This window comes from Cimex lectularius, unplaced genomic scaffold (genome assembly GCF_000648675.2).
Source record: "Cimex lectularius strain Harlan isolate CLEC.00 unplaced genomic scaffold, Clec_2.1 scaffold162, whole genome shotgun sequence".
NCBI lineage: Eukaryota > Metazoa > Arthropoda > Insecta > Hemiptera > Cimicidae > Cimex > Cimex lectularius.
The window spans coordinates 573,015-591,811 of record NW_019393086.1 but is presented as its reverse complement, the minus strand read 5'-3'; the positions used below and the strand labels follow the sequence as shown (position 1 = coordinate 591,811).

General features: G+C 33.5%; 1 protein-coding gene across 2 annotated transcripts in view; it reads left to right on the top strand.

The window, feature by feature from the left end:
* The window catches only part of LOC106666059 (whirlin), a 148,885-nt gene that overhangs the window by 20,692 nt on the left and 109,396 nt on the right, over positions 1-18,797 (top strand). For both annotated transcript variants that reach the window (XM_024229888.1, XM_024229887.1), the window contains exon 2: positions 6,341-6,368. The gene's annotated coding sequence lies outside the window, so the exon portion shown is untranslated. The remainder of the gene's footprint in view (positions 1-6,340; positions 6,369-18,797) is intronic.

Sequence of the window (18,797 nt, the reverse complement as noted above, 5' to 3'; positions counted from 1 at the left end):
TTAATTTTCACCGTGACAAATGGCATGTCCGAACCATTTTATCTAACGGTCGCCCTCGGACCTGAGACTAATCCTAAGCCATCAACTTTTCCCCAAGAGGAACGTCTGAAAATAAACGGAAAACGATCCGCCCTTTGGAATAATCTAATAAACTAGAAAGTAAAAGGCCCTGATTAATTGTCAGAACGAAAGGGAGTCAAATTGAGAATTACCGCTGGAAAGGCGTATTTGGAATTTTTATTTAAACCATTTATATTTAAATTTGTCCAATTATTTTTTTTTGTCTTTTTACAGTTGTGATCGGATACTAAATATAAAATGTGTCTTGAAACATGTAGTGAAGGCAAGCGCCCATCGGCGTTCCTCATTTAATCAGATTATTAATCAATTTAGTAACAATAGCTTGCAATGATTAATTATTTAAACCTAATAAATAGTTTTACTAATAATTACTAATAGAGTTTAGGATGATAAAGGTCGGTGTTTATCTTCCTTTTCAGTCGTCTTTGTGATCTTGGAATAGGTTGGCTTTGAGCAATTTCTTGCTTCAGTTGCTTGGGGTGCGCCATGATGGACCAGTCGACTGTAGATGTCTTTGATCACCGTGTTAACGGTAGGAATGTCCAGGTTTTTGAGGGTAGTTTGGTTATCGCGGAGCCGAGGACCATATGTCGCTGTAATTAATATGACTAAATTAAGAGCACAATGTTTTATTGTCAAGGTGTCAATTTTTTTTAAAACCCTTAATTATGCAAATCGTACTTTTTGCGTTTACTACTAAACCACCAGAACATAAAATTCTTTAAAATTTCAATCGAAAAGTTTTTAAAACGAATTAGCGTGAATTCTATGATGTTAAGGATTATAATCCCGTTTATGCAACGAAAAAATTTGGAGTGGAATAGAAATGAGAGGTCAAATAAATTTCGATCTTGGATTTTTGTACCGTTAAGAACGAACGAAGAGTTTCAACAAATGCATAATTTTGATCTACAGAATTTTCTCAGAAAAATATTTATTGGATAAAATGTTTCCGTAAATATATTTATACCCTGATGGTTTTAGTTAATCATATTCTCATAAAATCAGTGGAAATAAAATTAGTATGTTAAATGTGTAAATATATAATATTTAAACAAAATTAGTATTTTTTTATTGTTGAATATATTATTAGTACTTTAATTTAACGTATGGGGAAGTATATTCGAGAAAAAAGCCGATTAACGTATTCAGGACAATTTCAGTTTCCATTAAAACTTTTTCCCCCTACCTTTCTCGAAATGAGAGGCTGTCTGGAAATTTAAGATTTTTTAATTTATTTCTCGTAGATTTTAATTAAAGAACGCGAATCGCTTAGTGGCTGACGACTAGATTGCAAGGATCTACGTGCCGGACAGAAGTTCCTGGAAAGATACCCTGTCATCACGTACAACTGCAAAGAAAGTGTTTACGTAAACACGATGCGGATAAGTAGCTTTATGAGAGGAAGAAGATAGTTAAAAGCGATCTGATTACCTTTCGGTGCACAATGAGTCTGTCCTACATCCTTTAAAAGAAAATCGTGAATATATGTCTTTGAACAGTTATGCTTTTATAAAAATGCTATTGTACAAAGGTAAGCGTGTCTGTAAGTTGATGTTTCCTAGTTTTCTAGGTCAGAGGTGTTGTATTTCTTGAAAAGGCACAATGAAACCAGTTGTAAAATTTTGAGGTCGCAATGAAAAATACCAACTGACTTCCACTTGTAGACAGCGGAATTTTTATGAAAGTGTTAGTAAAATAATGTAGAATGACTATTTTATGTTCAATTTATTTCAATCATAATTTTGTAATTAGCCCCAAAGGTAGTTTAAAAAACGACAAAATACGATGGTACGTTTTGAAAAATTCGACGTTTCAACGCATATAATGACAGGTGTAAAATAATAAATGTGCATCTTCAATATTGGGAGAACGGCAATCAATATTTTTTTCTCACTCTCTAAAGTTCAAGAAAGCTGTATTCTCCTCGGCCTTGATCCGTCATCAGAATCACGAATCTTCTCGAATTTCACTCACAAATTTGTAATTTTTCTTAGACAGATGCCGTTTTTGCGAGTTTTTTTTCGGATGGTTTTTGACATTTTACTAACCTCCGATGAAGGTGGTGAAAGGGTCTGAGCGAAACTTAAGCGAGAACAGTTGGACGGGGTGATCATGTATAATAAATTCCAGGAAATTATTTCACTTAGTTATTATTAATGTAATTGTTACTGCCAAGCTTTTAGCCTATTTTAAAGTTATCATCAGCGCAAAACACCATAGCTATTACTATATGATTCATTATAGAACATTTCCTTGGGGGTAAATGAAAACCACAAAAATGCTTATTACAATTTTTCAGTTAAATTTACCTTGTTTATCTTAGTATTTTTAAGTACGTCATTTATTTGACAGATGAAGTTACATTTCTAACTGTTGTTACAAATATTACAAATGTTACAAAATAATTTCATGCAGTACATTCAAATATAACCTTCAGGGGGTGAGTTGCATGTCGAAAAACTAAGTTTTAAATGGTTCTAGGTTAAAAGCTCTCACGATTAATCCCTATTAGGCTCCACTTTTACAAAAGAATGGCGTGTGAATGTGACATTGAATTACTAGGCTTTTGGGAAGTAAAAGTATTCTGCCTTGCACTGCTATCTCATAGCGGGCCGATTTGTATGAGTTTAATTGTACCACAGAATACCTCACCTAGCTCTGAAGACGGAAAAGGTTGAAAACCTCCACAGACCAAAACGTCCGAGACGTCCAAACAACAATAATATGACCTATCGAAAAGATGTGAAAGCAGTGTGAAGCACGCGGCTGGAGAATCTTTTGTGACTTACGTAAAGTCAGCGTGACCCGAGGGACCTTTGGTGTGTTTGCTATGTCCGATGCAGTCTCTGTTTGGGAAGCAAGTGCAGAAACGCACGATCTCATATTTTGACTTTCTCACAAAAACAAATGTTGCATCAGGTTTGCCCAATAGGGCCATGTTCCGACTGCATTACAATAATTACATTTAATTACACTCCTGTGAATTCATTATCGTTCTCACTTGAAAAACAAAAAATAGTGTAACATGAGTTTTTTAATCATTCATTTCTAATATCAGTGAGGAAATTAAAACCAAGACTAGTATTATAAAATCCTTTTTTATTTATGTTTAATTAGTCAAATATAGTATATAAGTATATATAAAATAGTATAATAAGTCATTATATTACATATCTTTTAAATTGTTTATTAATTTATTTTATGTTTATAATCAAATCAATGCTAGTAATAATTAATTTAAAAAAATTATTCTATATCAAACGATTATTGGAAACCTAATGTAAGTCATTATACTAAATTAGGTTTAATTGCAATAGCACGATCCGAATTAAACATCTCAGGCCCGCTTGGTCTCGCTCTGTCATGCGTCACAATAGATGCGAGGTTGTTTTTTTTTCAGGGGTTCGCAACATTGGAGATCATACTAACCGTTCCGGTTTGTTTGAAAGGTCGTGATGAAACTTCTGAAAATAAATTACAAGTTGTATTTACATTTTTTAAGTTTATGATTTTATGACGCCAATCTACAAATTATATTTTTTCATTTACAAATTTTCGCTTATTGTAAGTTTATTTCATAATAAATTATTATGAATTATTCGTTAGGAGCGGTCAAGAATGATAGTTTAGAAAAACATATTTTTTCATTTTTTGCCGACGTTTCGACCTTTATTCGGGTAGTCTTCAGAGCCTGGTTGAATTACAAAACATATGTTGATTGGATACAATACAGATGTAAATAAACTTTGACTCAAGCAGTTCATTCTCAAATAGTTATTGCATAAGTTTGCACTTAAGTAATTTTTTGTTGAGATAATATAATAAGATTGTCTGCTTAAACCTCTCACGTAAGTCTAAGACATATAAAAAGTTTTTTTGTTTAAATAATTTTAAAGTAAACTGTTTAAATTAAATTACAAATTATTATTTTCATGTAGAATTGGTCCGACTAGCTTCGCTTTGTCTCGCGTCACATCCAGTAACACTGCTTAACATCTGATATAAAATAAAATGATATTTTAAAGAATAAAAAAATTATTTCATGAATTTAAAGACTTTATTTCTGCAAAATAAAATAAATTAATAGATGGCTTAATAACTTATCATAAACATCAGGTGGTTCGCCAGGCCTCGCTCTGCCTTACATGTGACCTTACAAAGGTCAAATCCACAATTAATAAAACTGCAGTGCTTAATAAAGTTACAATTTCAAAGTTTTGATTTTCTTCATTTTTACAAGGAATTTTTATTGAAATTAATGGAAATATAATTAAACGTGAAACAAAAAAAATATTTCATCGGACGGCCAATCTTCACAGTGTCTTGCGTCACACTCGAAACACCACGTAACGCCCAACGTGAAGTAATTAAAATCTTATTTTATGAATTTATATGACGCTATTTAATATTGTATTAAAACTCTAGGATAAAGGTCGATATGAAAGAAAACACTTACTTCCTTCAGTTTGCCGCAACGATCGTCAATACAACAATTTAATTTTTATTTTTAAATTTAACAACATTAAAATATATGAATTTACAGTATTGAGACAAATGGTTTCTCACAAAATGAACTTTCGAATGCCATACGAAAGTCTTGTTATTCTATACAGTTTAGCCAATACAACTACTTATTTATCCTAAATGTATCATAATAATGTCATCAATAATATCCATATAGTTGCCAACAATTAAAAATTATCCTATAAACAATTACAATTACAAGAATACAGGGGGGCGTCGGTGGCTTCAACGGTTTAGGCGTTGACACGGCGCTCATCACTGTAAGGTAAAGGTCCCGGGTTCGAATCCAGCGGCCCTGCCTTCGAACCCGACATACTTCAAATGGAGTGCTTTTCAAAATCACACCGAGGGTTAATATAAACCTCTGCTGTTTCGAACTCTCATAAAACAATTACAAGAATATGTACAAAATTTAACTGAAATGATTATTACCTAATATTTACATAAATTACAAGGAATACTTAGTTTGGATTTTTATTATTCATCTATACAAGATGCCTCGCTAACAGATGCCGCTACTTCAGTAGGTTATCCTACAAATTGGACTGAAAAGTCGTCCCTATTGTCCAAAACCTGATTCTCAATTCTGTTCGAGATATTTCACTTTTCAGGTTATATGAAAACATTTCACAACTTTTTTTCATAAATCCACCATATCTCATCAAATATTAATTCTATTGTTAATTATTTCATTGGAATGAACGTTAATAACCCAATAAGATTCATTTTTTACTATTATGCAAAGCAAAAGCAAAAAAAAAAAAAAATCACTGGTTAGGATAACTATATACGAGATTCCAAATTTCCTGTCTAAATTTTAAGCATGATTTTCTTGGTTGTGTAAATAGTGACAGATATGGCGCTTGTACAAAAGTTCTGTGAAAACATGTACCTAATTTCTAAAAAATAAGTTATCACCAATGTAAAATTAACGTTTACCTGCTAAAATTTTGATTTTTCTATTACAAACGGCTAAAAAAAAGTCATAAAGATTTTGAAACTAGTATAAATCTTAGAGATTAATCCAAAGTGAACAAAAAAATCTTTGGTATGAAATATTTAATGTAAGAAAGGAACGCTTCAAAAAATTAAATCCTCAAAATATCTTTGGCTTGAATTTTCAAAAAAGAGTGCCCATATTGAACATTTACACTGTTAATAATTCACCTTTAGATATTCCATTTGTTTACAGCTGGACTATTGTTTATTCTACCCAAGTAGGTGCAACTTTTCTGTAAGCACCATATCTGTCAGCATGTACAGAACCAAAAATCTTGTTTAAACTTAAAAATACTTTTGGTAATTAGTAAAATTTTATGTTCTAACTAATTGAGTATTTTGTTTGTTAAAAGTCATAGGGGTTTTCAATGATGTTTCCATTGGTGTAATAAAATTAATGGTAAGATTAATATTTTATGAGATACGAGGGACTTGATGGAATAAAGTTGTGAAAAGTTGAAGTAACATAAAAAGTGAATTTTGAATTCAATTGATAATCATTGTACAATTGGATATTGTATATTGGATATTGGATATTGTACAATTGGATACGATGAAAATTTAGTGGTCCACCTGGCCTCGCTCTTTATTTTAATCATCCAAAACAAAAGTACAAACAATATTTTACTCCTGAAGTTCATTTTTGTAATGCACACTTAAATATAAAAATTTACATTTAGTTCTTTAATAGTAGTTTTGTGCAGTGATTGTAATAGTTGAATTTATTTTTCAGGTTGATTGAGGCTCAGGCGATTCCGGAGGTAAATACATATTAATTATATCTCCCACTTTTATTAATTAATCATTGTCATTTAGTAATTAATGCTATTATTGTTAATAGTTTTAGTTTAAAACAGAAAGCAATTATAACGCACCCATGTTCGTAGTTCCAATTTAAAAAAATTATTACAGCTCATCCCAATAGCTTAAAGAAAGCACTGTAAAAAAGCCTACACAGTAAAGAGAAAGGCAACGAGGTGGATAAAACCAGTAATAAATCCCTTGTTGTACCGTTGTACCTAACTAGTATTATTAAATTTTGGAAGGCCGTGATTTACGAAGCGGCACCTCGTCGAATTAAGCGGCGGCCTGTGCTTGATTTCTTGGGGAGGGCTTGTTTATTTTATATCCTCACTTCTGGCCTCGCGGGGGCGGAGAAACGCTCTCTACAAGAACACCCGAGGGTGAAAGTGAGTCAAATTTTGAAATATATTTCAAACTTTAACCTCTCACTATTATCTGACTTCTTGGAGGCTTTAACGACCGGTTTATTACTTCAATTGTCGTTCCACTAGACATAAAAATCGTCATAATAACATTTACGCTGATCGTTACCGGCGCATGCCTAATTTTAAGATGAATTATGTAAATGGCTTTAGAATCTGATGCTACGTAAGTCGGAGTAGAAGAGATAGGATAGCCAGACACCATGACTTTCCGCAGGAAAAATTTATTCTACAACAATTTTCAATTAATTGGTATCTATAACCTTTTTATAAAGAATTTTAACGTTGCTTGTATAAACTGAAATCATTTGAAGATTTTACAGTTTTTTTAGTATTCCATTGCTTTAAAAACTATTGATAATAAATTTTATATACTATCTACAAAAATAGATTGTTATTACTAAAACTTCCACTCCAATAATGCTGATTAAGTCCGATTCTTAATATAATATATAAATTGTTTGAAGTTTGTCGTCTGAAGACCGTCCAAGTGGTTTCTTTAATGAATCAAAACGGAAATGAGACAGCTTTAGGGAAAAGCAATGATAATTTGTCAATATTTGCTCGTTATTTTTGAAGAAAATTTTCGAAAACTTGCATTATTACGAAAACTGCATTCAGGAAATATACTAGTTTGTTCCACCATTTTCACAATCATTGCGTATCAAAAAAATCCAAATCGATCCCTGATGGTTTCTTTTATGCTATGACTTCACAGGATTTACTGCGCGTTCGCACTATAGATTACATTTCTTTCTAATGATTAGTAATTAAATCTCGTGTTAAATTTGAATTTCTTTTCACCTTAGGAAAAGTACGGATTTGACACTAAGATATAATAAGTGAGCTAGATCGGTAATTACTACTTTCTACTGTTATCCTCTTTCCAAGAAGCCCTATTAGGATAATGCCGCCGATAAAAGAATGCTAATTTAGTAACAGGACGTGATGTAATATTTTTTAAAACTTTAACCCGACGATTACTGGTCCAGGAGGAACCCTCTATCTCTCTCACTCTCTCTCTCTTTCTCTCTCTCCCTCCCTCTCTCTCACACCCGTCCACCTTCAATTCTACATCAAAATATTCTTCGTTGTTTATCAGGTACGGATTCGCGTTCTAATTTTTGAACAGCACAATTGTTTCATTTTCAAAAGGAATACCTGTCTGAGCGGTCACGCCAGGGTGGTTCTCGTAAATTGACAGGCAGGTGATGATGATTCATCCATAGCTACGTAACCTGTAACCCCTCAACCGTTCAATATAAACACTTGAATCGAAGAGCTATGATGCTTCAGAGGGGTGGCAGGCTTTCGAGCACTTGTTATTTCAAGTTTATCTACGTTGGCCGAATGGCTCTGATGGAAAATGGCTAAGTAAAATTATGCAAATACAAATTAATCTTGGCAGTAGCCTTGTTATTGCTCGTATTTATTCCATTTTTTTAAAAATAATACACAGAAAAAACGAAGGCCCTCCGGGACTCTCTCGTGTGTTAATGTTGAAACAAATTAATGAATTCAAAACAATTTAAACATGAATTATATTTAATTATTATAGTTGTTATTTTCATGTTTCTAAATGATAAAATTAATATTATCTTCTAAGATATCTATTATTATTATTATTATTTTTTAAGCGGTTGCGTAAGCATACAATAGTAAATTAATAAAGGTAAAAACAATTAGTAAAAAATATTAGATAATACTTATTTCTTGATTAGTTAAATTAATATTACTATTTATTCTATGTCCCTTTCTTTCTCTCATTCACTTACTTACTCATCCAATATATCTCTCTCCCTCTCTCTTTCTATCTATCTATCTCTATTTAGTTATTCGTTATAGAAATTGTTTAACTAATTGGAATTAATTTTCTCTCCTCCTGTTCCTTCCTTTCTTTCGATTACTCAATTTCTGACTCTTTCTATTTCTTCCTTCCTTCCTTTCTCTCTCTCCCTCTCTCTCTCCCTCTCTCTCTCCCCCTCTCACTCTCTCCCTCCCTCCCTTTCTCTCTCTCTCTCTCTCTCTCTCTCTCTCTCTCTCTCTTCTCTCTCTCTCTCTGTCCCTCTCTCTCTCTTTCTCTCTCACTCTCACTCTCACTCTCTCTCTCTGTCTATCTAACTATCTATCTATCTCTAACTATCTATCTATCTACCCTTCTCACTCTGTATAGGAGATTCTCTCTGTTCTCTCTTTATCACACCCTCATTCTCTCTCTCTCTCTCTCTCTCTCTCTTTCTCACACACTCTCTCCATCTATCTATCAATCTATCTATCTATCTATTTACCCTTCTATATAGCAGATGAAATGTTCTCTTTCTCTCACACTCATTCTCTTTCTTTCACACTCATTCTCTCTCTCTCTCTCTCTCTCTCTCTCTCTCTCTCTCTCTCATGCACTTGCTTACTCATCCATTCTCTCTCTGTATTGAGTTATCTTAGAAATTCTCTTAGAATCTTTCTAAAATCTTAGAAAATCTCTATCTATCTATGTATCTTACTTTATCTATCCTTCTCTCTTTAAGTAAGAGATGTAATGTAAGAGAGATCCAAGAGACCTGATTCTGCGTGGCCAATAAAACACTCTAAATCTCTTAATGATTTTATTTGTCAGGTGCATTTGGGGCCGAAATGCGTCTGACAGACAAATTGTGTTAGAATAGGCAGACCAAAATGGCCGGAAATGCCAAAACTGTAAGTCATGATAAGATAATAAAGCTATTAATTAGATATTAATTTGAAATTGGTTAAGAACTAATGGAAATATTGCAAATTAAAATCAAAATATCTATAAACGCTTAAAAGTATGGTCACAATAACTTTTGTAAACGGATATTTGCAATTTTTGATTTTTACTCTGCACTAAAACAAATGCCAGTATGAAATTTCTGTTCAACTCTATAGATTTCTTGATATTTTTACATGTGACTCCGTTTCTCCAAAATGATTGGAGGAAAATACAGGGTCAACGACAAAAGTAATTAAATATCGTTTTGAACTAGGGATGAATGGAGACAATTTTTACCACTTTCAGTATAACTCACATTTTTCACCTCCGGGGAGTGAAAGTTAAAAATCATTTTAAAGAAAAAAAAAACCTTTTCTTACTTTTTCACTTTTACATCTCTGTTTTATAAAGAATTCTTGAAAACAGCAGGAAGCGACGAAAAGTAGCGGTCAAGGCGCCACCTTCTTCAACGTTTCCAGGGTGCCTAGTTTCTCGTCACGATTTGACCAAATGAAAAGGCATTTTCTATACTGATTTAACCCTTAACGGATTTCTAATGATCAAGAATGAGATTTTAGTGGAGTTTTGTAGAAAACGAACTTTTACTTTAATCATTATATTTAACATTTATCGCCGAAGAACGCTTGATAAGTGTTTCTGTTAATTATATGGTCATCAACTTCTGTAAGAGTTTATCTAATTGTCCCTTATGATTCGACTTGAGTCAAAGAACTTGATTGTAGATGATCGCAAAAAAATTAGTAATTTGGCAGAAACAGATAATAAATTCAAACGGAATGTTAATCTGAAAGAGGTTATTAACATTTGACTCTTAAAGAGATAAAAAACATTAAAAATCAAAATTAGGAAAAATCGAATCGATGACTTCAATTAGTAAAAAGTACGTTTTCCTCAATGCATCGGCATACTCTTATTAAATATAACACATAACGAATAATAAACTAAACATTGCTACTTCCCGCACAATGAAAATTGGTCAATTGCTGGACGGATTTCAGAAAGGTTTTACTTGATGAAAATATGTTATGATGAAATCAAAATATATCGTAGTATGTATACTTCTGAAGGAGTTTTGACAACAATGACGCATATCATCGATCGTATTTAGTCTGTGACTGCACTTGACATGTACAAAAATTAATCATTCGAAATTTATTTTAAAAAATCTATTCGGTCGAAAAAACACGCTATTATTTGTAATAACTATTTTCTAGCACCTACAAATTATTTATAATTATATCATTAAATTCATATACTACGTCAATTTATAAGTATTATTACTATGGTTAAACGAGCTATTTAACTATGGCCAGTGGACGATATCAAGGAAATGGTTCATTAAAATAAATCTACCATTCAGAACATTATTAGATTTTGATTTCAAATAATCTTACTTACCACCAAGTAGTTCTGTGATTAATTTTTTTCTTATCAAATTGATTCAACGAGTTAGATAGATAGAGGAAGTGAGTGAGTGAGTGAGTGAGTGAGTGAGAGAGAGAGAGAGAGAGAGAGAGAGAGAGAGAGAGAGTGAGAGAGAGGGAGGGATAGATTGATTGATTCATCGTGTTATTTAACCACGCAAAGTTAGGTCTCGTGGACCTTTCTTCCACTTAACGTGTCGGAGTAAGAGAGTGAGAGAGAGAGAGAGAGAGAGAGAGAGAGAGAGGGAGAGTGAGAGTGCGAGTCTGAATCAGACAGAGAGAGAGTTATTTATGATAAACTGGGTTTTTAAATAAAGTAATTAGATATTTTATTGGAGTAGGCCTATGTTGTATAAAAAAATATTTCTGCTGGTTAAAATGTAAGTTAAAAATAGGGCACTCTCTACACAACACACAATAATGACACATCTACACAGAAAACAAACACTTTGAGCCCTGAAGAAGATCTCAATAATCTCGAAACGTTGGCACGATAATGAAAGTGTTTTTCGAAACCAACGTCACACCAGACCGCATCTCTCGATCTCCAAATAATCGTTAAAAATATAGTTTTGTTAATTTTAAAACGATTAGTTTAGTTTTGATATATAAAATTTCCCTCACCTTGTTGTAAAAAATGTAGAAATACTGTCCAAATTTACAAGCAGTTAACTGTTAACCGATGGCTAATATCTCGTTGGTAAGATACGATATCCTGTTTTACCCTGGTATTTCAAATGTGGGAGTAAAATTGCCACGGTGTCTCAAACCATGTTAACATTTCACGATATCCACTTGATGACTACGTTCCGCTCCGTGAGTCTCATTAATTTTCCATAAATGCAGCTACGTCGAGCGAAAAGTTTCGAGGGCATAAACGTTGGCATTGTCCTTTTTAAAAGTTCGATACGGGGATATAGAAAAAAAACAAAGGTTTTTTTAAATGTATCAAAAAGCCAACAGGAAGATGAGAACTGACCTCAACCCAGGTCACTTCCGCGCCTTCTTCTTCTTTCCTTTAATGAAACGAAACGTGAAGGTCGAACACGGGCGCTCTGCGGACCGAGCAAGGACTCGATTAGCAGCAATTCAAGAGGTGAGCAGGACCAATTAATACAGAAAGGATCTAGGGTTGGCAATCCCTTTCCCCTCATCTCCTTGACCCGTTTCCTCCTCACACACGCCAATTCTTTACTTCTCCCCGATCGCAGAATTAATGACCGTTCGGAATTTGAAAGGAAAATCTACGATCCTATGCAAATCGGTCGGAACGAATTGAAAAGTGACAGTGCGCGCCCAGAACTCTGAACTCGGATGAACCAATGCAGGCACCCCCATCTATTTATTAGAAATATATCTATACTACTATCTGTTACTAATAATAATTATCTTAAACAATAATCATTACCGGTAAAATATCATACATATAAACAATCAACTAACGCAACTAAGCACAAAGTATAAAACCTACAAAACAAAAAGAGTGTGTATATATATAAACACATCTACATATATAAAATTCTTTCCCCTCACCGCTCCATCCCTTTGTTACTCTTTCTCTCTCTCTCTCTCTCTCTCTCTCTCTCTCTCTGACTTTCTTCCATTTTTCTTTCTCTTTCTGACTCCTTCTTTCACGCTCACTCTCTCTCTTTCTATATCTCTTTCTTTCTCTCTCTCTCTCTCTCTCTCTCTCTCTCTCTCTCTCTCTCTTTAACTCTGTATCTATCTATTCTCATATCTGCCTTTCAATGTCTCGTTCTCCATCTCCCTTTTTCTCTATCTGTCACTCTTATTTTCTCTATCTCTTTCTCTCTTTAACTATGTATCTATCTATTAACCTATCTCCCTTTCAATGTCTCGTTCTACATCTCCCTTTTTCTCTATCTGTCACTCTTACTTTCTCTATCTCTCTCTCTTTAACTATGTATCTATCTATTAACATATCTGCCTTTCAATGTCTCGTTCTCCATCTCCCTTTTTCTCTATCTGTCACTCTTACTTTCTTTATCTCTTTCTTTGACTCTCTCTATCTCACTATCAATCTTTAATCTACCTCTCCCTCGCCCTTCTCTCTCTTTCTTTCTATATTTTTATCGTTGAACCGTTTTTCACTTTCTCACATTGTATATCTGTCAGTATTTTCCTTTCTCTCTTTTTCTTGATCTCATAAACATATATGCCATGTATAAAAATAGGTGTATATGGGACTTTGTCTCCTTTTTTTTTTGTCTTGTTCTGCCTTTTTTTCAGTTTTGAAGAACGTGTTCTTTTTCATGATAGTAAATATTAATAAGCAGTGAAAGTAGGTTTTGGACTTTATTTTCACCTGTTTGGTAAGAATTGAAACATGGAAAATTCGTTTTACGGCCGTATTAACACAGTTATCAGTTATATATTATTTATTATTATTATTTTAATTAGAAAAGACCCATACTGAAAGAGCAGGACTATTGCGAATGTGTATTAGTAATAATAATAGTAATGGAAGTTTATATTTACATAAAAATCAGCCGATAATTTAACCTGAGGCTTTTGTTCATCTGTGACTCATGATGAACAAATTGCGTGCTATTTGTGAAAACAAGTGTGCAGTTTTTTCCTTGATATATTATTCTCGATCCGTTCAAATTATACCCGTCAATTCACTGTTCACGGATTCTTGAAATTACTCTCAAAAATCCATCCCACAAACATTTATTATTGCAATGTTTTCCTGGAAGTTGATATTTATTCAATCGCCAATGTACTTCTCAATACTGTGAGTGTTATTCAGTGCGGGAAAAAATTAATTTTTCTAAGTCGTTACTTTATTTGGTTCAATCCTTCAAAGTTCAGTTTCCTTTCCCTTACTATTCGACCGACCTTGTTGGTATTACTTCGCTTTGTTGACTCAGTATAGCGGTGGATACTTCTGAATAATTCATCATTTTCTGTTTGCATGTCGGGACAATTTGAGTTAATTAAAAAAATAAGTTCAATAAGTAAGAACACAAAAGAACAAGAAGGCATGAAGGATTAGTACAGTTGCCCTCGGATTTTTAATGCTGTGGTTTTTAAAACTGTAACATTATTTACAACGTGTGGTGATTAGTGACTGTTAGTCGATGAATTGGCACTCTCAACACGACACACAAGAATGTCACAATTACGCAGAAAACAAACACTTTGAGCCCTGAAGATGATCTCAATAAAGATCGAAACGTTGGCACGATAAAGAAAATGTTTTTCTGAAAACTACGTCACACCAGATCGCATCTCACGATTTCCCAATAATTTTTAATAACATGTAATAGGTTAAATTTACAATTAGCATGGATTATGTGACGTTAGGGGAGTAAAAAAATAAATTATGATGATGGCTAAGGAAATGATGAAACCTAGATAAAACCATCCGCGAACAGAAGGGCGTATCGCCATATCGAAGAGTGACACCAAGAAGGGACCAGTTCTTCTGGTCAGGGTCAACGTCCATCCTTCATTGGGTTCTGTCGAAAACAACAGTTATCCCATTGATCTCCTTGTTTTCGTACCAAAAATGTACTAGAATGATAATCTTGTAACAAAATCAATTGTACTTTAATACATCTGGGGGAAAGTTTATTATATAAAATTTATATACGGTTTTATAAGATAATGAACTTAAAATCATTTTTGAGCAAAGCAGTAATATACAATGTTCATTTTTTAGTGTAACTTCAATAAAACAGCTAAAACATTATATTTCGGTACATTCTCCCCCTCTCTTTCTGTGTCTCTCTATCTATCTAGCCATCTCTCCATATGTCTCTCCCTGAGTGTATCACTTTCATTCTTTCTCTCTCACACACACTCTCTCCCTCACACTCTCTCCCTCTGTCTATCTATTTATCGACTTTTCAATCACTCTCCCTTACCTTCACCCCCTCTCTCGTTCTCTCCCTCCCTCACTCTTCGGTTCTCTTTCCCTCTTTATCTATTTATTTATAGAAAAAACAAGAAAATCTATCGGTCTGCCTGTCTCGTAATTATTGGTGATCTGCCTGTCACATTTGCACTGTGTGCCGATTAGGAGAGTAAATTTATTTTAACTGAAAAACCGTAGTATTTTAAGTTTCTTTTTTACAGCAGAGGCACATTTTTCCATGTGTCTCTGCAAAGTTTACACGTTTTAGGTTGATGATTATTGTCATTTTGATCAAGTAATCTCTTTTAACATCCAAACCATTTCCTTTCAGTTCGTCTATGAGCGTACGTGAGTGCGTATAACTGGAGAAAATATATTAAAATCGTTTTTATAATAACAAATACTTTATACTAGCTACAAAAATGAATTAATTTTTTGGGGGCGTCGGTGGCCGCAACGGTTTAGGCGTTGACACGGCGCTCATCACTGTAAGGTAAAGGTCCCGGGTTCGAATCTCGCGGCCTTGCATTCCAACTCGACATACTAACAAATGGGCTTGTTTTCAAAAACACCGGCACCCCAAGGGTTGATATAACCTCTGCTGTTGCGAACCCTCGTAATAAAAGAGAAAAGAAAAAATAATGAATTAACGTTGTGGAGATGTCAAAGGCAATACCAATCTTGACTGAATAAGTTTAGCTTTTGGCAGTTTTTTTAAAGGTAGTCCTTTGCCTTGTATGTCTTTGATGGAGTATTTCAGTTATTTTTCTTGTTGTCCATATTACAAACCCTGCTGGATGGATGGCCCGGGAAGCTGATCAGGATGAGCGTAGACAGTCGAACTACAGGTTGATCAGTACACAAAACGTACCAGTGTTTTGCCAATATTAATTTTTTTTCTTAATTAACCAGCCGTCTACGAATTCATTGGATCATTCAGTCTGAAATGTATCAAAACGGTGTTACATAATGGAAGCACTACTCGTAAATCGGACTTCCTGTTAAACACCGGACCGCAATGAATCAGACGATATTGTGAAACCGGCCATTAACCCCAGATAGGTGAACGCTTGATAGGAGGGATATTTATGGCCGGTAATAATCGAAAATTGATCACCATCCGAGAGCATAAACCCTGGAAATATCATATAATTACGTGACAAGTCTTTTATTGGTCTTTTAAAACAAGCTCGTTTAACGAAGTACACGGATTATACGGGGCAGAAGGTTTAAAGATTTGAAATGATATCGCGTGAGGACAATTGGATGAAAGTGCTAGTTAAACTTTATGGGCTGTGACTAAAATATATAAATTTTCTAATCATACTGAAGCCATTGTAGAAAATAGGTTATCTATAAAAACTATCAACAATCTAACTGGCAAATTAAACAAATCAAACAAATAAATACTGTTGCTATTCTAACGCTAAAGTATAAACTAAAAAATATAAGAAGTGCCATATACAAGTGTGTAGAGATTAGTGACCGTTAATCGATAGTTATTCAGATATCGTGAGATGCGGTCGGGTGTGATGTAGGTTTCAGAAAAACATTTTCTTTATAGTGCCAACGTTTCGATCTTTTATTGAGATCATCAGGGTTCAAAGTGTTTGAGGCACTCTCAACACGACACGCAAGGATGGCACAATTACACAGAAGACAAACACTTTGAGCCCTGAAGATGATCTCAATAAAAGATCGAAACGTTGGCATGATAAGGAAAATGTTTTTCTGAAACCTATATTACACCCGACCGCATCTCACGATATCTGAATAGCCATATACAAGTTTATATTTTTGCATTTTATTATCTAAGACAAACATTTATTTCAGCCTATCGGCTAATCACCAGCTCTTTGTGAACTTTTCCATAAATCTTAGCTGCAATCCAAGTGTGAAGTAAAGTAATCCTTTATTAGGTTATAAATGTGGAAAATAAGCACTTCAGCATGTATTTTTTTAGTATAGAGGTTACAATTTAAAAAGTAATTACGATTTATTTATAGAATTAGTTGTATTTGAAGTACCACAGCTTCCCAAAGCCTGAAATCTTAATTAAAAAAATCCTCCCAAAAAATGACAAAAGTCAGTTTATGTGACATTTTCAGTGAGAGAAATTTTATTTAATAATTTATAGGATTTAGTTGCATTTGAAGAACCTCTTCTTCCCAAAGTCTAGAACCTGAATAAAAGATTATTAAGTTTTTTAAGAAGTATAAAAGCTTGAGCCCCCAAGGGTCTGGTCTTGGACCGAACTTATTTGGCATATTTATAAATGACCTTGCAAGCTACAGCTGAGCTGGCTTCTCTTTGCTGATGATACGCTTTGTAAGGGCCTCGTATTGGGGGTTGATTCTATCTGCAGAGAATTAATTATCAGTAACTGTAGATAGGTGTTTAAATACTTTGAAAAGCGGAGAATCAGATTTAATGATCGCAAGACTGAGGCAATACTGTTACTTTGACATTGACAATCATATCAACATAAATAACTTAAGGAGCCTTTACCAGGTCTTTAATAAATGTTGACATATGGACAGTAAAAATATTTTTAAAAAACTTATGAACTATACATACGTCCATTAATATCTTACGGTGATCCCATTTGAGGGGATATCTAAATCCATTTTGCTAAGCTCAGGTAGTCCAAAATGCTGCTTTAAGAATTATTGGAGGGTGTCTACTGTGGAATTACTAGAGACTACATGAATTAACCCTAAATTTTCCTAGCTTAACAACCCGCATCTATATCTATAGAACTATTGTAAATTTTTATAATTGATGTACAAACAGCCTATCTGTACAAATAACAAATATATTTATTTATAATAGGAAAGCATTGAAATATAGTAAATGCAAACATATATGCATATAAACATATATTGCTTGTAAAATAACGAAACTACGCTTCATGGAAATGTGTTTCTACCATTGTACGTGATTTAAATAATTGCTATTAAATAGTGTAAATAGAAATTAAATCCTTGTCTCTTAGTTCATTTGTTGGGTACAATACAATACAACATAAAATATGTACGTGAATATGTGTGCATATCTATTATGCTTTATACCTTTGTTTTGTATAATGCCTGGGCTTTCTTATATATTTTCTCCTAAACTATTTTATGTGTAATGTACACTTTATGATGAAATGCTCGTTATATTTAATACAGATTAGATGACAAGGTGCACTAACGCGCTGGAACCAAATGAATACATCTATGCAAACAAATGTTGTAAATCAAAAATTATGTATAATAAAATTCGTCCATAAATACCTAATCAATTTTGATTATTGATTTATAGAATCAGTTGCATTTGAAGAACCACAACCTCTCAGTCTAAAACCTTATAAAAAAAAAAAAAAAAACTCCCAAAAGTTGGTGAAAGTAATTTTATGTGACATTTTCAACTTACATTAATAATTTGTAGAATTTTGTTGAATTTGAAGAATCTTTTCCTCCCAGGCTAAAACCCGAATAAAAACCTCTTCCCAAAGTTTGTTAAAAGTCGTTTTGTGTAATGTTTTTAGCTAGGGGGTTTTTAATTGATAATTTATAGAATTACACTTGAAGAATCCCTTCTCAAAATCTAAAACTTGAATAAAAAACTCCATCAAAAGATTTGTAAAATCCTGTTTAACACCGGTTCCAGAAAGGAATTTGTGAGAAACGCTCTCCCAGAAGACAGGAAGAGCGAAGGCTTTCGTCAAGGCAAGCATTTGAAAAATGTAAGGGAAAAATCCTCGTGAACATCCAAAGCCTCGGGCCCATTTGCTGTGAAAGTCGACGGGCCTCAAATAGGTTAAGACCCAGAGGCATTTCGCCTCACAAGGTTTCGTTTGCAGCCGAGCCAAAGTCTGCTTAAAATATAAGCAAGATTTATATGTATATATATAAATGAATTAA